Below are 13,831 nucleotides of genomic sequence, written 5' to 3' on the forward strand. Positions count from 1 at the left end.
GGCCTAGTTTTCACAGCTGATATTGAGCTTCTCCAGCGGTTCCTTCCGCAGATGTAGTCGATCTGATTCCTATGCTTAGATAATAAAAAAGAAATCTGCCTTGAGCATTCTGCTCTTCTAAAACTACTTTATGAGGTCATCGGTAACTAAAAATAGAAGGTAGACAATGAGAAAGTAATGTATTTATGTTAATGTAGGAGGAACAACACAGAAAATAAATGTACAATTGGTTGCACAGTATAAATATATATTCAATATCACTAATGTATATATATGCAAAAGCTGTTGAACCATACAGTTCTATTATGTTTATACTAAACAAAAACAAAAGAAATAATAAATTCTTAAATAAAATCACATTTTCCCGTGTTGGGTTCTTCAAATAGTATATAAATTCTATTAATTAAAAGTGTGGCATTTTACAGTTGTACATTGAAAATCACCTTGCCTTTTTAGCTTCAAACATGTTAATGTGAACAAGCAGTTTAAAAAAAAATATAAAACAAAACATTTCAAACTTAAGGAAAAGTAGAATATCATCATCCAGCTTCAATAACCTGTCTACTCCTGTTTCACTGATAATTTTCAAGATAATTTCAGACATTTCACAGTAATTTTTACATTGTCTACTTTATATATTTAGGTCAATACAAAACATTGCTCAATTAAATTAATTCATTTTACGTGTATAACACAGATTGGATATTAAGCAATTTCCTATCTTTCCAACAGCACAGAAAGAAATCACTTGTAATACCTCCTATTATTAGTGAGAATTTCTATCCCAATTTTAAGAAATCAGTAAATGACTCAGTAGGATTTGATCTTAGGTGTGTTGGAACACAGTTTTCTCAACTACTTGTTACGCATATGAAAACTAGACCATGAATAAGGATGACAGGAGAAGAGTTAATACCTTTGACCTGTGGTCCTGGAGAAGAGTTCTGAAGAACAAACAAATCTACGTCTTAGAAAAAGTGCAACCAGAGTGCTTCTTTGAGGCAAATACGGTGATGCTTCCTCTGACAGTTTGTTAATGTTGATAGAAAAGGCTTTTCTTTCATGCATGGAAAGGTGAAGAGTCAGCAAAAGAGAGGAATATCCTTAAGGAGATGAAGTGACATAGTAACTGCAGCAATGGGCTCAAGTGTGTCAGATGATGAGGATGGCACAGGATGGTGCGGGCTTCGGATCTGCTTTTCATAGGGACACTGTGAGCCATAGTTGATTCTAAGGCATCCAGCAAGAAGTTGTTGGAACTCAACATATTGCATTTGTCACATTAGGAAAACTACTACTGAGATTACACATTTCATTTCATTGCACATTTGAACATATAGTTAGAGAATATTTCCCATTCATCAACAATTTGCGTTTTGCAGACAATGCAACCCTTCTTGCTGAAACTGAGGAGGACCTGAAGTGCTTGCTGCAGAATGTCAAGGACTGCAGCCTTCAATATAGATTGAAGCTCAATATCAAGAAAACAAAGATTCTCATGACTGGGCTGACTGGCTGCATCATGATAGAAGGTGAAGAAATGAAGATTGTTAACAGCTTTAGTTTGCTTGGCTCCACCATCAACACTTTTGGTACCAGTATCCAGGAAATTAAAAGACAAATTGCATTGTGAAAGTCTGCTGTCAGAGACCTCTCCAAAATACTACAGAGCAACAATATTAGTCTGGAGACTAAGGTGCGCCTGATACAGGCCATGGTCTTTGCAATTACTTGATATGCATCAGAGAGCTGGACAATGACTAGGGAGGATAGAAGGAAAACTGATACCTTGGAGCTGTGGTGCTGGAGGAGAGTATTGAATATACCATGGACTGCTAGGAAAATAAACAGGTTTGTCTTAGAGAGAGTGAAACCAGGCTGCTCCTTGGAGGCAAGGATTCTGAGGCTTCATCTGACACGCTTTGGACACGTTGCAATGAGGAATCAGTCCTTGGAGACAGACTTCATGTTTGAGAGGGTGGATAGACAGCAAAAGAGAGGAAGACCCCTGACGAGATGGACTGATTCAGTGACTGCTGTAATGGGGGTAGACATGTAAAAGACAGTGAGCTGGGTTTAGGGCTGTTGTATATAGTGTCACTATGAGTCACAGACAACTCAACGGCCCATAACAAGTGGCATAATATCTTCTGACTCCACCAGCCATCTCCATCAAAATCAAATGTTGGCTTCCAATGTTTTCTGAGCAAAATTGTTATTAAAAAAATTGAAAGGCATATTCATTTAACACTATTCATTTCCAGTTACAGTCTAGATTCATAAGAATACTTTCCTCTGTCATTCTCCTCAATCAGGTTGAGTCTGAACATGAGCAAGGTGTTTAATTCCTCTCATAATCGCCTGGGAGGTTAGAGACCAGTAAGTAGAAATTATATCTGGCAGAGGGGTTCACATTGTCTCCGACAGTTTGAAACATTCTGACAGCGTCCCATGCAACTGGGAGCTATGCATGGTTTGGGTGACTAGATGTCAGATAACAAATATACAAACAAAACCTTCATTTTGGAAGCCCTTGAGTGATTCTACCTCACAGAAAACCACCCTCCCACCATGCCTAGTCAGGTTTCCAAGGCTGTAAATCTTTATGACAGAAGACTAGCCATCTTTCTCCCATTGAGCAGTTAGCGGAATCTGAAACACTGACATTTTTGTTAGCATCTCTACTGGTTACCACTACACCAAGAGTACTCGCTGCAAAGAGACTGTTGTTGTTGTTACGTGTCCTTCAGTCCAATAGAACTTAAAGTGACACTATGAACTGCCGACCTGTTCCCTGCCCGATCCTGCTCCATTTTCACCATCTCTGACACCCTAGAGCTCATTGCTGTGTCACTTTGTCTTGTTGATTATCTTTCTCTCCTTCAGTGACCCTCCACCTTTCCAAGCATGATGTCCCTTTCCAAGGAATAGCTTTACATGACAGATGAAGCTTATCTATTTTTATGTTCAAGGAACATTCTGGCTAGCTACACTTTTCCCAAGACATATCTGGTCTTCTGGCAGTTCAAGGGATATTTAGTTCTCTTCTCCAACACCACAACTTAAATGCATCAATTAGAAAAGCTTAACTTAAGGGAATTTGAGTTGCTCAGCACATGCTTTCTCAGTTAAGTTTAAACTACTGAACAAGGAAATTTACTATTAAAATTCAATTTTAATATCATGCTATAGACAATGTCCTTTTTATAGTCTATTTAGGGTCATACTTTTCACTTTTTGGTGCTGACTTTACTGTTTTAGATGATTTCGCCATTGCCAGCAGTGTCAAAGTATTTTCCACTCTTTCTAAGCATTTCTATGATTTGTCCTATCAAAGGAGGGAATATATACACACATGTGTGTGTTTGTTCTTTTCAGGTGCTGTTGAGTAAGCTTCAGAACAACCCTATGAACAACAGATGCAAACCTTGTCCTATTTTGTGGTATTTTCACCTTCTCAGATATACATGATCGCATTGTTAGTCAGTGTGTCAATCTACTTCCAGGATGTACCCCTTTCCAAGGAATAGCACCTAATAACAACATGTCCAAAGTATGCAAGAAGAAGCAGCTTCATCATTGTCTCTATGAAGTACTCTGCTGCATATTCTCCAAGACATATCTGTTCTTTTGGCAGTCCATGGGATATTCAGTACTCTTCTTCAACACCACAACTCAGAAGTTTTAATTCTTCTCTTGTCATCCACATTTATTGTTCAACTTTAGATGTATAGTAAATAATTGTAAAGATCATGGCTTTAGTCAGGTGCACCTTAGTCTTTAAACTAAGATCATTGCTCTTTAGCACTTTGAAGAGATTCTTGCTCCCAATGCAACACATTTTCTAATTTCCTGACTGCAGCTACCAAAGTGTTAATTGTGGATCCAAGCAAAACGAAATCACAACTTTAATCTTTTCTCCAACTATCTTAATGTTGCCTATTGGTACATTGGTGAGGACTTTTGTCTTCTTGGTGTTGAGTTGTAATCTATATTGAAGACCACAGTCTTCCTCACTATTATCAATAAAGCTGTATCATCTTCATAATGCAGGTTGTTGGTGAGTCTTCTTCTGATCCTGATGCCTCATTTCTCTTTCAATAGTCCAACGTCTTTAATTATTTGCTCTGCATACAGATTGAACTGATATTGATATTATTCTGGTATTCTCTGCTTTTTGCCAAGATCTACCTGACAGCAGCAATGATATCCCTGCTGCCACAACCTCTTCTAAATCCAGCCCAAACTTCTGGCAGTTCTCTGTCAATATGCTGTTCCAGCTAGTGTTTGATAATATTCAGCAATATTTTACTTGTATGCAGTATTAATAATATTGTTAGGTAATTTTTATTTTTTTTTTTGTTGAGTCATCTTTCTTAATAATGGGAACAAATATGGATCTCTTCCAGACCTTCAAATTTTGTATGTCCAGGGCAGCATTTGTGTATTGAAATATATTAATTGTTATCATATTACTTCCTGGGGCTTTATTTTTGCCAGAGCCTTCAGTGCAACTTGAACTCTTCCTTTATTACCATTGGTTTTTGATCATATGCTGCTTCCTGAAATGGTTCTGTCTCCACCAATTATTTTTGGTTCAGCAACTTTGTATAATCTCTCCATCTTCTTTTGTTCATTCCTTGTTTGTTTATTCTGTGTGTAAGTATGAATGTATAGATAAGCTTTAGTCAAGCATGGGTGTTATAATACAGTTGTAAGTCCAAAGAAAATAAATTAATAATGTGCAACATATTAAATAAAGTCTCTTCAGTTTGTAAGACTCCGGTGGCAAAGACCCTAAGAAGATACGCCACTAATCCAAAGGCTGAACCTATCGGATGGTTCAAATCCATCAAAAGGTCCAAGAGAAAGATGGGCAATCTCCTCCCATGCTATTTTTAGAAGGGCTAGATGAGTCAGATCCCACTTATAGGCAATGTGTTTAAGAGATTTTTGAAATTTTTACCATGTTGTCGTTGTTGTTAAGTGCCGTCGAGTCGCAGGCTACCGCATAGCGACCCTATGAAGGAGAGTCCTCAATGCTTGTGTGCCTTTCATCCTCTCTCCAGGTTCATAGGGTTTCCGGAGGAAAGCTATTACGGAAGTGGATGCCGTATAAAACTTTGGAAGCAAGAATGGCATCCAAAACAACATGCCTCTAGAAGCTATGCACTTTGAGAAATGACAATAGGTATAGAAAGGTTTCAGGTCTTACAGCAATCAGCAACAACATATAAAACAGGATTCCTACTTCTCAGCTAATGAAAATGTTACAAGAGGCTCTTAGGAACTTAAACCTAAAATGTTTCACCTAGGAGCAATGGCTCTGTATTTGTAAATTTCACAACAATCTTGGTACTCTTGTCACCAGCAGTTGGGGAATCAAAAGATGAATTGCATTAGGAAAACCTGTTGACAAGGACCTGTCTAAAGTGCTGAAGAGCAAGGATACCAGTGGAGAGACTAAGGTGCACCTGATCCAAGCCATGGTCTTCAGAATTACTTGCTATGCATTAGAGCTGGAAAATTACTAAGGATGACTTTGGATTGTCATGCAGAAAAGATTATTGAACATACTCTTCATGGACTGCCAAGAGAACAAACAAGTCTGTCCTGGAGAGGATAAAATCAAACTGCTCCTTACAGACAAAAATTGTGAAGCAATGACTGACATACTTTGGGCATGTAGCCAGGAGTGGCCAGTTTTTGGAAAAGGATATTATGCTTGGAAGAGTTGAGGGAAAGCACAGGAAAGACCTCAGATGACACAGATTGACACAATAACTAGGGTAATGAGGGTAGTTGTGTCAGACCGTGAGATTGGCTCAGGAAACAGCAGGATTCCAAACTATTGTGCATAAGATCACTATGAGTCATAGTGGCACATAACAACAACTGAAATGTTATGGACACAAATGTTATGAATAACAAAACTTAGTATGTAACCTCTGGGCATTCTAGACTGTATGGCATGCGCCTCTGGTGGCCTATTGGGAAGGACATGGGCCACCAGTGGGAAAGCACACTGTTTGAATCCACAAGCTGCTCCACTGGTTCATAGACAAACTCCTGTGCAACCTACTGTCTCTGAAAACCCATAAGAGTCATCTAGTAATCAGTTCTTATTGACGGTACATAACAAGAATAAACTGTATGGCACTCTCTCCCTGCCATTACAGCCAGCAATGTTTGTGTGTGTACTGTCAAATAGAATATGACTGGTATAAAGGAATTTGTCCCTCCTTCTCCAGCAGAGTATCTGGTGGATTCAAACCTCACATCTTTGGAATTGCAGTGCAGCTTCTTGCCACTAGGCCACCAGAGCTCAGCCAGCAATGTTTGAAATAGTAGCCTTGAGATTAGAGTGCTGATGTGAATGCTGTGTGGTATAAGTAAGAAAATAAATATTTGTTCCTTTTAGTAATTAACAATTAAAAGGAGTTTGGAGGGTTTTTTGGTTATTTTTGTTTTCTATGAAAATATAATTTGATCAAACCCAGGCAGTTTTACTGAATAGCAGAATTTTAGATAGGCCAACACTTCTTGCTTTTCCCCTCAGTAACTTTATGCTACAAATTAGAAAATTAACATCAAAAGAATCTCGGAGGTGCTGCTGCTGCTGCTGCTGCTGCTGCTGCGTTAGTGTCCCCCTCCCCCCCATTTCCTTTGGCCCAATACTTTGGAAGGAAAAATAATGAAAGTTAGAAATAAGCTTTTAAAAAAGAACATTATGCTTTAAAATTCTACTGTCACTATTTGCAAAGGAAAAAAAAATCTCAGTGCCAATTCAGGTAAGATGTCAAATATTTTATCATAAAAAATGCCGCTCCTATTATCACTTTCTCACTTTGTAAAATGATTTATTTATGATACAAATCCTGCTTCTCTTATGGATGATGTCAAGTTTTCCCATAGACTACATTTGCCATGTTCTTAAGGTGAAGGCTGTAATACGATCCCCCGTTCAGTTACCTCCATCTCGCTTCGATGCATTCTTTCATCTTCACAGTATATACAAATTGTTCCCTTAGACATTTCAGCTGTCACTGTTGATAGACTTCATCTTTTGGGGGGAAAATGCACTGGGAATGGCAGAAAGGGTAAATTTCTGACACTGGTTTGAGTTGTCATTTGGTCCATGTGTCTTAAACTAGTTCCTGGATATGACAAGCACAGATATTTGATATCATTCATACATAACTCATCTCAGCATAGTAGATTTTTAAACTTTCCCAAGCCTAGAAACTGTTCCTGGAAAAAGTGAGTTCAATGGCTAGCAGTGAAGCCCTAGTGCAACGGGATAAATCTCTCAGCACTTACTCTCTTGGCTTTCTGAAGATGTGACAGAACTCTGCACCACCAATATTCCCATTTCCAGCCTTCTTAGCTTACTGTTATTTTTAGGGCATTTGAGAGAAAGAGAGAGTGTGAAGTTGGACATAATAGACCAGAAGCATGCCATCATTAATGAAACTAAAAGCTGAAACAATACACATATCAACTGCCAAATCTACAATCTTGTTATTTGTGAAATACTTCTCTATTCTTCTCATAGATTTGGCATCAACTTTCAGCAGGTTCTGAGGTTGTAAATCCTAAAAGATAAGAACGCTTATGGTGTTCTTTTTCAAAAAGCAAAAAGAGGAAAAAACCCAAAATTGCTCATTATACTCACTGTCCTCGAGTTGGAACCATTTCATTCCTGATTCCCCAGTAGGTTTCCAAAGGCTGTGAACTGCCCAGAGGAGACCGCCTATCTTTCTCAGGCAGATCAGCAGACTGGTAGATTCAAACTGCCAGAGAGGTGTGGCCTTTGAGTCAGCTACTCAACTCACTACAAACCATGATAGCTGTATTTGATGATCAATATAAGACAGCAGTAATAGAAAAATTATATTTTTCTATTTCCTTTCTATTTCCTGAAGTTGTGGTTAGAGTCCTAGGTCTTTAACCCAAGCTAGAGAATCAATTTCTGTCCCCTGGCTACATAAGGAGATAGCCATGGTAAGACTTTATGGGAAGAAGAAATGTAATGAAATAGGATGAAGAAATGGAATGGATCTGGTAAAAATAAAATCTAAGCCAGATCATACCCAACCTTGGAAATGACAAGCTGGAAGCAGGACAAACAGCACAGGACTTGCCGAGAATGTCTCTGGATTTAAGACCTGCCTCTTACTATCTGGGCTATTATGGGAACTTGAGTAAACGAGTCCAAGTGTTTGTGAAAGAAAACGCTAATTCTAGTCCTGTGCTATCTCACACTATTGATTTTTGTTTTTCAAGAAACAAAATACTATGTAGAAAAATATTTTGGAAAAAATACCAGATGACCCAAGTGTGCTCCCTTCCTGACTAATGGCCATATTCTCTAGCATTTAGCACATAGTCAGGTGTTCATATGGGTATTAAGTAAATGCGTTTATGGTAATTTTGAAGATAAAAATTTATCTTTATATTGATTTGTCCAAAACACTTCTAATTTTCTGTAAGGACAAGTTTGTGCCGTTACTATAAAAGCAACCCCATTTTTTCTTACTTTTTCATATCCCTCATACTAAATCATATGATCATCTGATTCAATGTCTCATGCAATGTCTTATTTCATCAATACTTAGTATGCCAACATTTACGTGTTTCATTTCTTTCTTAACAATGTCTAATTTTCCTATATTCATGCTTCTCAGACTGTTGGATCACTTAAAAAAAATAATATGGGTGTCTTCCAGTCATGGTCAAGTAGTTGTCTTCCAAGTATCTTGGCACAGGCTATTGACCACATCTAGGCCTGTATTTGTTTCCTGAAACATTTCAAATGGTATTCATCAATTTCTGGGGGCTTATTTTTGGAATGCCTTCATTGCAACTTGAACTTCTTTATTACCACTGGTTCTTGACCATGTTTGACTTCCTGAAATGTTTCAGTGTTGACCAATTCTCTTTGGTACAATGACTCTCTGTTTTTTTTCCCATCTTCGTTTGTTGGTTTCTGCATCATTGACTATTTTGATTATAGAATCCTTCATATTGCAACTTAAGGCTTGAATTTGTTCTTCAAATTTTCAGCTTAAAAAATGTTCTTCTTTTTTGATTTCTAACTTCAATTCTTTGCCCATTTCCTTATAATAGTTTGCTTGGCCTTCTCAAGTGGTCTTTTTTTTTTTTTAAACGGTCTTTTGAATTTTTCCTGTTAGCCTTCTTACCTTAACATCTTTTCCTTTTGTATTGGCTTCTTTGTATTCTAGCACAAGCTTCATAGTCTTTTCTGAGATCCATTTTTGTCTCTTCTTTCTTTCTTGTGTTTGCAAAAACCTTTTGCTTTCTTCATGGATTGATGTCATTCTACAACTCTACTGTTGTTCAGTAATTAGTGTTCAATGCATCAAATCTATTTTTGAGGTGCTTTTTAAATTTGGTTAAGATAGAATCAAGGTCATATTTTGTTTCTCATAGACTTATTTTCATTTTCTCCAGCTTCTATTTGAAGAAGAATGTGGTGTCAGGATTGGAGGAAGGCACATCAACTACTTACATTAAGTAGATGAAACAACTTTGTGTATAGAAAGTGAAGACTTGAAGCACTTACTACAGAAAACCAAAGACTACAGCCTTCTATCTGGATTACATCTCAATATTAAGAAAATGAAACTCCTCACCACTGAACCAAAAGATAGATAGATCATCTCCATCATGAAGATGGAGAAAAGATGGAAATTAACAACCATTTTATTTTAGCTGGACTTATTACAATCAATATCCACAGTAACAGTAGTCAAGAAACAAAAGACATGGTGCTTTGGGAGAAATCTGTTGTCAAGGATCTCTTTAAAGTGCTAAAGAGCAAGGATGCCACTTTAAAGACTAAGGTCTACACGAATGAAGCCATGATATTTTCCATTTTTACATGCATTTTAAAGTTGTACAATAAATAAAGAAGACATTTTATTATTGTTATTGTTGTTAAGTACCGTACTGTTAAGGCAGAAACAACCCATAGCTAACTCTCCAGAAGGTTCTCAGAGGCAGTAAGTTTCGTGGGAGGTGACTGTCTATTTTTCTCCCACGGACAGTGACTGGTGGACTGAAATGGCATGCCTTCCTGACCACTAAGTCCCGAGCACTCCCTTTATCTTTAAGTTGTGGTGCTGGTGAAAAGTACCAAATATCACATGGACTGCCTAAAGAACAAAAAGCCTGTCTTGGAGGAAGTGAAACCAGGGTGCTTCTTTAGAGCAAGGATGTTGAAACTTCATTTCACATATTTTGGACACCAATCGGTAGCATCAGGATGGATGGTGAAGAGATTGAGATTGTTCCCAGCTTCAGTTTGCTCGGCTCCACAGTCAACACTCTTGGCACCAGTAGCCAGGAAATCAAAAAACGTATTGCGATGGGAAAGTCTGCGGTTAGGGACCTCTCTAAAGTACTCAAGAGCAACGGTGTCTCTCTGGAGACTAAGGTGCACCTGATACAGGCCATGGTTTTTGCAATCACTTGTTATGCATCAGAGAGTTGGACAATGACTAGGGAGGATAGAAGGAGAATTGACGCCTTCGAGCTGTGGTGCTGGAGAAGAGTACTGAATGTATCATGGACTGGCAAGAAAACAAATAGATTCATCCTAGAGAGGGTTAAACCAGGCTACTCCTTGGAGGCAAGGATTATGGGGCTTCACCTGACATACTTTGGACATGTCGTAAGGAGAGACAGCTCTTTGGAGAGGGACATCATGCTGGGCAGAGTGGAGGGACAGCGCAGGAGGGGAAGACCCTCTATGAGGTGGATTGATTCAGTCACTGGGGTAATCGGAATGGATGTGTCGGAGGCAATGAGATTGGCACAGGATAGAGCAAGGTTTAGGGTTGTTGTACATAGGGTCGCTATGAGTCGCAAATGACTCGACGGCACATAACAACAACAACAGCATCGGGATGGGCCAGACCATGGAAAATTTATCAAGTTGGGAAAAGTAAAAGGCCAGCGAAAGAGATGAAGACCTTCAAGAAGACAGAGTGATTGCATGGCTGGAATGATGTGCGTGAGCATGATGATGGTGCATGAGAGGGCAAAGTTCAGATGTGTGGTTCACAGAATCTCTATGAGACATAGCCAACTCATTGTCACCCAACAAAAACCCTAAGTCACAGCTTTTGTTAAGAAGGGGAAGAGAGAACATATATACTATTTTCCCCTCACACTTTCAGAGGCTATAGAAGTAATTTCCCAGTAAGAAAATCATTGGCAAATTCAACTAACAACAGAAACTCACTATTTGCTGAGTGTTTTCTTGTTGTTGTTGTTGTTGCTTACACAGCTCTTCAGCCCCCAGGAAAACTGAGAAATACTTGTTTCTCTTGACTAAAAGTTAAGTAGACGATTATTTCCTATGTCTACAAAGGTCAAATTCACGGTTTCTGATTCTTTACGTATTGATGTATGGTAAAGGAATATATCATGAAAAAGCAGGCAGTAGTTCTTTCATTAAATGTCCATAGCATTTAGAAACAAATGGTTATGACAATAAATGGTCCAAGTAGGCTCTTACTGAAGCAAAATCAGATTATAGAATAGCATTCATCTTACTCCTTCTCTTTACAGCGAACACAACGTAGAGCTGTAAAAAAGTCATGTGAAGGGACTATTGAGAGAACTTGGATTAAAACAAACTTCAATAAATGTGAGATCATTTACACCCTTGGAGAAACCTTTTCAGATCCTTAAATTGTGTCAGTTCCCTCTGTGATAAACTCTAATAAAATTATATTCGTCTCAGGACATTTTCATCTTAAACATAACGAATAAATTATTTTTTGAGCCTCAGTTACTATATGCCTTTTCCAAATAATTTCCATGCTAAACTTTTTATGGCTGTATTTCTCATTTTATTGACTTGATAAGTATTTTCTTTGATCAATTGTACATAAAATGAAATGCATGCATGTCCACTACAAAATAACGTAAGAGTGAGCCAAAATAAACTCTGCTGTTATTTATATACAGAACAAAAGTGTCTTCTAGGTCTGGTAGATATCAGGCACAACATGATGAGTGATTAGCAACACAAAAAAAATCTTTCTGGCAGAATCTCATTGAGGAAATACGTGAATTTATGTAACATGCATATCAACAGAGGAAAGGTTAATTAAATCATAGTGTAAATATATTATCTTAATCTTTCAAAATGCAGTCTTTCTGGTTTGGAAGCCTGAATCCATTAGTGAACTCTACTAATAGGTCAAGAAAAGTAATAGCTATTTAATATTTTATTAGCTTTTTTGGAATTCTGCTAATGGTAAAGCCAACAATTTCAAAATACTACCAGTCACATTCTATATCAGGCCATTACTCAATGCTTACTGTCTGCTATTTATGATTTTTGAAAAAAATTTATTTGTGGAATAATTAGAGAAAGTTAAATACAATTATGTGGACTAGAAATATTTTTATTTTTCTTTTGTTAACTATTTTATTTTCTTATCTCATTATTTACCTACATTACTTATTCAGTTAGTTTTCTATTTCTGGCATGGTAAATTTATAGCTATGCTAATATGTTAATATTCTTCCATCTAGGAAATAAAATGAATGGTTTTTATATACTTTGTTTTTAAAATATTAACTACAAAACTGCATCAAGTATAACAATAAGACTCATTACATGATATCATTCATCTAGAAGATTATTAGCAGCCTTTACAAAAAAGAAGAAAAATAATCAACAAGACAAGGGGGGAAAAAAACCCCAAAGCTGAAATGATTATAATTTTTCATGGAAATAGGCATATAATTGTTTTCCTTTCTTAGCCTATTTAAAACATAATGTCTCAAAAAAATAACCCCTTAAATGATAAAAAACTATTTTTTCTCAATGATTAATATGAAATTTCACAAATAACATGTTTTACATAGTTTGGAATTCTAAAGGATGTTGTTGTTGTTGATGTGTGCTGTTGAGTCATCTGCAACTCATAGTGATTCTATGACCCTACTCAAGGTAGCCCTAAACCCTGCTCTATCCTGTGCCAATCTTATTGTCTCTGAACACCCACCCCTATTATCCCCATCACTAAATAAATCCATCTCATCGAGGGTCTTCCTGTCCTGTGCTGTCCCTCCACCCTCCCAAGCATGACATCCCTATCCAAGGACTGGTACCTCTTTGCAACATGTCCAGATTATGTCAGACAAAGGTGCAGAATCTTTGCCTCCAAGGAGCAGCTTGGTTTAACCCTCTCTAGGTTGAACCTGTTAGTTCTCTTAGCAGTCCATGGTGTGTGCAATACTCTTCTCCAACACCACAACTCAAAGGTATCAATTTTTCTTCTATCATCCTTAGTCATTGTCCAGCTCTCGGATGTATAGCAAGTGATTTCAAAGACCATGGCCCATATCAGGCGCATCTTAGTCTCTAGATTGACATTATTGGTCTTTAGTACTTTGGAGAGGTCTTGACTTTCATTAAGATTACTTGACTGTGAAAATGTGATTGGGAGTAATTCATGGGACCTGCAACAGTTTTTGCTAAAAATTCCAAACATCTGCAGTTGGGACATTTTAAAAAACTAAACTGGTATTTTTCAAAAAATGAAACAACATATGAGCAAGTGTCTATGGTGATGAAGGAAGACGTTCAAGCTGCTTTGAAAGAATTAGCCAAAAGGAAGGCCCCGGCAATTGATGGTATATCAATTGATATATTTCAACTAATAGATGCTGCCCTAGATGTGCTCATGAAGTTGTGCCAAGAAACCTGGAGAACAACCACTTGGCCAACTGACTGGAAGAGATCTATATTTGTTCCCATTCCAAAGAAAGGTGACCCAACAGGTGT

The sequence above is a fragment of the Elephantulus edwardii genome, unplaced genomic scaffold, assembly GCF_000299155.1.
Source record: "Elephantulus edwardii isolate Elephantulus edwardi_28Jun2011 unplaced genomic scaffold, EleEdw1.0 scaffold00175, whole genome shotgun sequence".
Classification (NCBI taxonomy): domain Eukaryota; kingdom Metazoa; phylum Chordata; class Mammalia; order Macroscelidea; family Macroscelididae; genus Elephantulus; species Elephantulus edwardii.